At 36.7% G+C, this 6810-nt stretch overlaps 1 long non-coding RNA gene across 4 annotated transcripts in view; it reads left to right on the top strand.

Moving 5' to 3' along the window:
• The first annotated feature begins 15 nt into the window (after nt 1-15).
• Nucleotides 16-6810, top strand: part of LOC116238112 (uncharacterized) — a 211543-nt gene continuing 204748 nt past the window's right edge. For all 4 annotated transcript variants that reach the window (XR_016465915.1, XR_016465914.1, XR_004168890.2 and 1 more), the window contains exons 1-2: nt 16-490; nt 1571-1742. This is a non-coding gene — a long non-coding RNA (uncharacterized LOC116238112). The remainder of the gene's footprint in view (nt 491-1570; nt 1743-6810) is intronic.

Genomic DNA, 6810 nt, shown 5'->3' with positions numbered 1-6810 from the left:
TGCAGGGCGCGGGGCGGAGGCGGCTGCCGCGCGCCTGTGGGCGTCAGGAGTCGCGCGCCGAGCCCGCCGTTTCCCGAGGGCGCGAGGCTGTGGTAGCGGGCTTAAAGCTTTATTTAATTAAAGTTTGATTGCTGTCCGTTCTGCACGTACAGCGTAAACAGAGTGCGCCTAGTGCTGCCACCGCGTTTCAGCACAGGGTCAGAACGAAGCGCTCTGCGATCGCAGGTGCTTCCAGCGCTGCCCGCAGGCTGTGGCGCGCCGATGCGGGCGCGACGTTATTCGTCCCGTGCGTGGTGCTGCCTGCGTGAGGCACTGCCGCTCGCGGCTCTCGGACCCGCCTCTGCCCACGCAGTTATTTACAGACGGACTCGTCTGACCTCCTTACCCTCCTTCCAGCCCTGCTGCCGGGTACTTCAGCTGTTTGTTTTACGCCACGTGCGTAAACACGTGATTTTTTTTCCCCAGCAATTCGTGTATTTCTTCACGTTGGGTAAGCGGCTTTCCTAACCGACGGAGCAGTTTCTTCTATGCTGTTTGTGCTGCTGGCTCCTTCCCTGCCAGCTGATCCTGACCCCCATGTCTGCTTTTGGCTCAGGCTATCAGCCCCGTGCTCGCTGCTCGCATCCCTTTGTTCCTTAGACTTCTCATGCAGGCACTGCCCCGCCTTCTGTCAGGCTTCGATCAGGGTGACGTTGAGGAAAAACAAACATTTGCTATAAAGAAACGTTAGCGCTGAAATCAAGAAGAGATGGGAAATATTCACTATGACCAGGTTGTGGTAGGAGGGCTTCTGAAATCCACAGAATGACAGAGTCATAGGGGTTAGAAGGTACATAGGGAAGTCACTGGGTGCAACCTCCTGCCATAGGTATATTGCACAGGTGGGCATCAGATGGGTCTTGGATATCTCCAGAGAAGGAGACTCCACAGCCTCTCTGGGCAGCCTGATCCAGTACTCCATCATAAAGTATCATAAAGTAGTTCTACAATTCCATTTCTGCATCTTATCCCACATTTGTCCATTCAGTGTCCTTCTATACCGTTAGCTGAAAGTGACTAAAAGCGTTGGTAGAAGTAATCCCCAAGATGAAGGAGGCTTGCTTTTTAGTGAAAATTGGCCACTGTTTTAATACTAGAGGACATAACGTTACAGAAAGAGCCAGTGATGTATTCAATACAATCAAGCATATTGATAACAGTGTCCTAGCCCTACTGTACATACAAACTCTACACCTGCACTGGATGTGGAGGAGTACTGGTGAACTCATTGTGACATAGGAATTCTACTTTTTTTTGAGCACAGAATAGGTCACTGTAGTGAGTTATTGAGTTACTTTTTCTGTCATATTTTTAAGATCTGTCCCTCAAAATGCCAACTTAAAAAAAAAAAAACATATTAAGCCATGAATTCATTAATTACTTAACATTTTCTTTAAAGTTTCAATGCAAGTTTAAGCAACACTATTTTATTTAATAGTCTGCTATTCAGTGCTTTTACATACTTTTACATGAAAAATATTTGTATGAAATCAATTATATTGTAGATTGACACTTTTTTTTTTCCTTTTAGTTGCGAGCATGAAAGGAGACACACTTGATCCTTATCCAAGCCATTTTGCTGATCCTATGTAATTAAGAAAACTGTGGCTCTCCCATCCAGTAAAGAAGAAAACTGTTATCCATCCTCTTCCTGAACCAGAAAGCAGACCTGTTACAAGTATAATGACTTTAAATGTCACAAGGTAAGGCGCTTTGATTTAAATTCATGTTTCATGTGTGCTGTCTACCGAAATTCATTAGGACAGCTGTTTACTTTCTAAATTAATTGAATAATTGAAGGAATTAATTATTAATGAAAAGATAAGAAATGTTTGAGGAGCCTTGCTTTCAACATTTATTCCTAAACTTTTGTAAATGTGGGTCACTGTGAAACTATTCTAGAGACCTTCAAATCAAATTAGACAGTACGGTTATAATTGAAAAATAGTTTAAAATATCTTTTCTGACTTAATAACTGTAAAAAAAAAAAAAAAAAAAAAAAAAAAAAAAAAAAAAAGACTGAGAATGCTCCTCTCCTGTTAAAAAACAGAATTTAGTTTTGTTTTCACTTACGTTAATGGAATAAAATTGGCTCCCTCTACTGGCAAATGTAATATCAGTTATCTCAGCCTTTGAAGTTTTTGAAACAATGACAGTCACGTCAGATCATGACTACAGACATGTGATTGTGTAATGTTAGAAGAGATTTATAATAGAGTGGATTTATATAGGCATACAAGCACGCTGTTTGCCTTTTAAAATCATACTAAGTTATAAACTTTATTTTTTAATATTTTTCTGTATTTGGCTTTATTGTAATTCATGCTGGTAGTTGGGACTGTGTTCTTTAGAATTATTTAAAGAAATCAAATTTACATGGGGTTTCTAAGACTGCATGTAGAACAGGTAAGCATAGATGTACAAGTAGATGTGCATTTGTTTGCATACTCCACAAGAAACACATATGACATATTTTAGAAATACTTGATTAAAAACTGGAAAACAGTCTTAGAAGAGTGTCACAGAATTATCTCTATATCTGTGTCCATGACACAAAGGATATTTCATGTTTGTGATTTGTCTTTTACATATCTCGTGAGGTTTAAGAAATACACCTTTTATCCACCTGTGGCTGTTCTGTTTATTTCACCACATATCTGAATTTGCATGATCACTTTTTAAGTCGCAGAAATTGTTCAAAGTTTTAATTTGAACTGATAAGGCCAAACCAGAAGCTACATATGACTCCCCACTGATTTAATTACTAATGGAAAATAAGAAAGAATGGAAAATAACTTTTTATACACCAATCGTCTGTTAACTACCAACACTGATGTAAGAAAGTACAACCTTCCATGTATCCACTCATGTTTTTTAGCTAGTGGAAGAGAAAAATGTTGGTATACTGTCTGGGTAGCCTTATTATCAGTGTATTGTTTGTGTTACTGTTTCAACAATGGCTTAAAAATTCATGTTCCCAAATGAAATGTTTTTATGGGAAACAAACAAACAGAAAAACCTAACTTCATTTGAAGTAAGTTTCAGAATTGAAAAAGAATGAGTGATTGTGAAGTATCACTGTGTGCTTGCAGTTACTGTTATGAGGGACTTATTACAGTTTTTATGTACTTCCCAGTGGAAAACTTATCTTCCCTCTGGTGTTTTGACCATAATCTTACAACTGGATTTGCTACTGTAAATTCTTGCTCTCTGTGCGTAGAGTTCTATGAAAACCAAGTAAATGCCATGCGGATTCAAGCCATTAAATCTAACTACAGACATGTGTGTAACAGCTTTTTGCTTTTACAAAAGCTTCCCTGTTTTGTAGAGTAATATTCTAAAAAAATCTAGTAAGTTTAACATGATCTCCATATCAGATCAATAAGTTTATATAACTACAAGACTGCACACCTTACATCTAATTAGGTAAAAATGGTGAAATGAAAGGTATACTTTTTAGACTCTTAACAGTACTGTTGATGATAGGCAACAGTAGCAAATAAAAATATGAAAAGTGGAATTCAAGTACATAAGGCAATCCAGTTTGATTAAACAGTGAAAGTGCAGTATTTGCTTATTTGATTATGTGTATACTTGGTTATGAAGCCATGATAATTCATTTAAAATCATGTATTTAGTAAATTCAGTGGTAAATAAATTTTCATCTTACTGCTTCATTTGACTTTTGAAATATACTTTCACAAAACATACTTCCTAATGAGTAATTTAGGTTCAAATTAACAAAATATTGTAACAGAAAAAAGTGCTCTTCTTAGCAGAAGTGGTGTATGTGTTAGACAGGTAAGTCAATTGCTCGTGGTGAAACTGAGGTCATTGTTTCCCTTTAGTACTATTACAACTGGTAGTTTATGTCAAGCTTACTTTATTTAAGAACCATCTTAAAGACCTTCAGTTATGATGACCTTCTCAAAATGACTAATATCAAGGATTGCTGGTATTGATATAAACCTGACCTAAAATCAGCTTGTTATAAAGGGAGTTATCTCTATTTATCATCATCTATTTACTACTCTTTCTCTGTTTCCTGACAACTCTAAGTGCTGCCATATTCTCCCAGGGAATATACAAGAGAATGTACATGGAAGGACCCTAACAAATGTAATGTTTCAATCTTCTTGGTTAGAACTTTAATTCTAATTTTTTGTCAGGTTTTTATATGTGGTCCAAGAAATTTGTTCATGTAAGTCAAAACTAATTCATTATTTAAAAAAAACCCAAACATGTCCATTCCCCAAACCTTCTGCATTTATATATCTAAATGACGTTACGAAAAAATGAAGACATTTCTTTATTCTTTACTGTAAGTATCCTTATTTTTGTTCATAGCATCCTTTTTTTTTTTTTTTTTTTCCTTTTGAGAAATTTTAGACTGGACCTCACGTTCCCTACCATCAAGGAAAAGGAAACAAAACTGACAGTTGTTGATTAGGTCTTCCAGAATTTATTAAGGCATAAACCCCTTGCTTGGAAATCAAGAAGGCCCAACAATATTTTAAAATATTGAAATTGAGATTCAGAATTCCAAGGTAGACTGAACTGCACTGTATTTCCTCTTAACTGCTGTTCTGATGTAGCATAGCTGATGAAACCAAAACAAATACCTATAGATCAGATCATGGCTGTATTCCCCCCAGCTTAGGATGTTTCATACACTAGTAATCTGCCAATGCTAAGTAGATTTTCCTTTGGAAAAGTGAACTTTCTGGCCATTGCAGAAATAGGCCATTTGTGTTCTTCAGGAGGAAATGACATGAGAATAATAGAAGCCTTCAAGTTAACTACTTAAGAGGTTATTTCAGTGGGCTTGTTAGTGATCAGGAACAGTCACAGGTGAAGCTGTGTTTATGAGAAATGTGAACACTGACAATAGCCCCTTACTCTACTGGGAAGGGCACAACACTCCTGTCTAGAAATTATAACCACGTCAGAATTCCTTCTGGCAAGCGGATATCCTCTAGATAACACCCCAGGAGTCTCTCTTCATACAGATGATCACAAGCATGATTTGTACCTTATAAATAGCCTATAGAAATTAACAACAAAACAACAAAACATACTTGTAATAGCATAAAATTTCATTCTTCTCACAGTAATTTTTCGACTTAAATGCCAATTTAATAACATCTTACCAAGTGAGACACCATCACTGCTCCATCACAGTTTGCACCTATGAGGTCACCTTATTATCTGCTTTCAGTGATCTAGAAAAAGAGGCCACCATCAGATTTTGTCATTCAAAAACCCAGCCTCCTCATAGTGAAACACTTTTACCATGGTGAAGATAGTGTGAGAATGGCTGCTGTGTTCATTTTTGTTTCTCAATAATTTTTCCAATAAGCTGGAGACAGTTGTCAAAAGAACAGTTTTTAAATCATCCAATAAACACTGACTTCTAAATAAAATTTTAGGGAGACATCCATGATTCTGGATAGATATGATCCAGTGCTTTTCTAGAATACCAGCTTAGATTGGCTTAACAACTTACCGTCTTCTCTTCTAAGGTATTCCATAAGTTGTTCTGGGGAAACAACCATCTCTTCAATCAAGTATTCTCATACGTATTTATCTTAAAAAAGAGCAAAAAATAGAAATAAATAATTTACTGAACTCTAAAATTCACATGAATGCATTAAGTTAACATTACCAGGAATCAAAGTTAATTAGTTGAATGTATTTTTACTTTAATTTTCATCTGAACACGGCTATGGAGGAAGATTTAGGCCTACATCAGAACTGTAACTTAGAACAGAGGTAAAAACAAACAAGAGATCGAGGAAGTGTCCTAAAAATAAAACTGGTGAGGGAAATTCCCTCAGAAGAGGTCTGGAAAAATATTTTTGTAAATGTTACAAAGCCATAATGATACAGCTAATAAATTTCCCCTCTTCCCACATCCCCTAAGCACTGGTCGATTAGGTTGTCTAAAAAAATAAATAAAATCCAGTTTGTTTGCTACAAAACTTATGAAAAAGAAGCTAAAGTTGGCATTAGTACGATTTATTTTTCCCTACAGTTTATCTCACTGAATAGTTCTATTCTGATGGCTAACCTGTAATTACAAGTAGAAGAAAACTGTATCAAGACTTCTAAAACGTTAAGCTAGGGGATCAAATTGTGGCTGCAGCTCCATTAACGACGACTCTCAAGTATTCACTGCTTTAGTTAAATAAAATATATTATCTCGGAAAGGATGAAGTCTGCATTTGTAAAAATAAAGTAAGTCGGCGTCAGCAAGCCCAGCTTCACTGCTGTTATTCTGCTACATGAAGTGGCCTTTTCCTAACTTAGAAGATGATTACATAATTTGATATGGAAACCTTTTCAACTAGGTGCCTTCCAGGAAGACTATAGTAAAAATTCTGTACCTGGAACCTGATTATCACAAGAGGGAAAAAAATAATTAATAAAAATCAGATCAGGCTAAACAATGAACATACTTTAATGCAAGTATTCTGAACTCAGTTATATGCCTGGATATCATTCCACAGACTTCTTTTCCCCATCTCCTTCACACACAAGCATCTACAAATACAGAACAATTTATTTCTGTTCCATCTCCTTCCAGCAGCATTAATAATATATCACATTTTGTAAGCCATAAAAGTGAGTTGTCACACAGCTCTACAGAAGTGTGTCAACAGATCTCCCACTTAACTGCTCTTTCTATAGTTCATTCCCTCTTGCTCTCTTCTTTCCGTATATCTTGACTTTGCTCTCTTCTTACGTGGGTTTACTTTGCATCTGCTTCTT

Source organism: Phasianus colchicus, chromosome 4 (assembly GCF_987193195.1).
Source record: "Phasianus colchicus chromosome 4, bPhaCol1.hap1.1, whole genome shotgun sequence".
NCBI lineage: Eukaryota > Metazoa > Chordata > Aves > Galliformes > Phasianidae > Phasianus > Phasianus colchicus.
The sequence above is the reverse complement of the archived record's forward strand: the minus strand, read 5'-3'. Positions and strand labels throughout refer to the sequence as shown.